The 1,514-nt window shown below is 26.9% G+C and overlaps 1 long non-coding RNA gene across 1 annotated transcript; it reads right to left on the minus strand.

Annotated features, from left to right (window-relative positions):
- Positions 1-616: 616 nt before the first annotated feature.
- On the minus strand, positions 617-1,108 carry LOC145114806 (uncharacterized). The gene is made up of 2 exons (XR_013711238.1): positions 1,008-1,108; positions 617-842 (listed from the first exon to the last, which is right to left on the minus strand). It is a non-coding gene; the product is annotated as an uncharacterized LOC145114806 (long non-coding RNA).
- Between the last annotated feature and the right edge of the window lie 406 nt (positions 1,109-1,514).

Here is a 1,514-nt window from a genome sequence, read left to right on the forward strand (position 1 = left end):
TTGGATAATGTTGAAGTTGTTCGAGTTGTGATTAGCAAAGTTCAAATAACTGAAGCAAAAAGGCTTAGCGACACAGTTTGTTGCCCGTTTGTCATCTCACTCATTGTACGATGACAATTAAAATATTGGTGATATGATACATTAATCATTTAGTTTAATATATATATATATATATATATATATATATATATATATATATATATATATATATATATATTACCAACCTTCTCAAATAAATAATGTAATCAAGATAGGCGATAATTATGATGTGAAACACAATGTGGGTGTTCTTCATTATGAATATTTCTAATGTTTTCGGTCGATTTGAATTTACAACTTTATCATGTTAAAGATAAAATGCAACATATATGAACATATTTTTGACAAAAATATGTATCAATATTGTCACCTGTAGTTAATATTAGTCTTCAACTTTCCCCTTGAAATAATCTCCATTTGTAGGATTTGTATTTTCTCTAAAATAAACCATACTATTCCCTTTTTTGGTGTTCTTTTATAATGATAAATAGTTTCTTGGGTTCTTGTGATATTTAAGTTACCTCACAATTTTCATATCCACAAGTTTTAAAATAAAAATAGTTCATATATTATGTCCTTAGATAGAAACGTCTTTAATTAACATGACCAATAACATTTACAAGCGCTACCATTTCCAGGAAGTAGTGTTTCATAAAAACACTCTGCCGCGATACTTGCACCATGTCTATACCTACAAGCATCCCAACAGTCCTCTGATACATCTTCCCCATCACACCATTTCGGCTTAAAAGCTAGCAACTCAGTACACACACGATCACTTATTGTTGGTGTCATCATTTCAACTACAAAAAAAGGAGTATCATTTCTTTAGGTCAAATTTCATATCATCAAACTAATTTCTTATACAGAATAATATAAACTTTAATTTTGGTCGATTTAAGCAAAAAACATTTTAATAATTATACACCCACATCTAATGAATGGGTATTACAAACATAAAAGAATACCTGATAAAACAAGGATAACGATAAGCACCATATTAAACACCACCATTGCTGTGAATCGTGCCATATTCTCGTGGAATAAAAACCAAACAAATCAACTTAACTAATTAATTCAAATGAATAATAAAAATGTCTCAACGTATAAATAACACAAATTTAAGTTTTAAAGATATTAACATAACAATATCTAGAAATTTGTCATAAAGTCTTTTCTACGTTTCATTTATAAAACTATCCATAATTAATGTAATCGAATCAAATTTTAAAATTATTATTTAATGCAATCAAATAAATTTTAAAACATTCTGTTTATGCAATCATATAATTTAATATTTTATTGAATTCAACCAAAAGATTTGTTACGAATCTTAAACGGCATTTCTTCAATCTATATAGCTAAAAATCGGGGAATTTGGCTCATTTAAAAAAGAAACAAGTCCATTTGTGTAAGGTTTTTTTTCCTATTGAAATGATATCTTATATCACTTTATTTAAGAAAAAATTACTGAT

This window comes from Lactuca virosa, chromosome 5 (assembly GCF_052849685.1).
Source record: "Lactuca virosa cultivar CGN04683 chromosome 5, Lactuca_virosa_CGN04683_v6, whole genome shotgun sequence".
In the NCBI taxonomy this organism is placed as follows: Eukaryota; Viridiplantae; Streptophyta; class Magnoliopsida; order Asterales; family Asteraceae; genus Lactuca; species Lactuca virosa.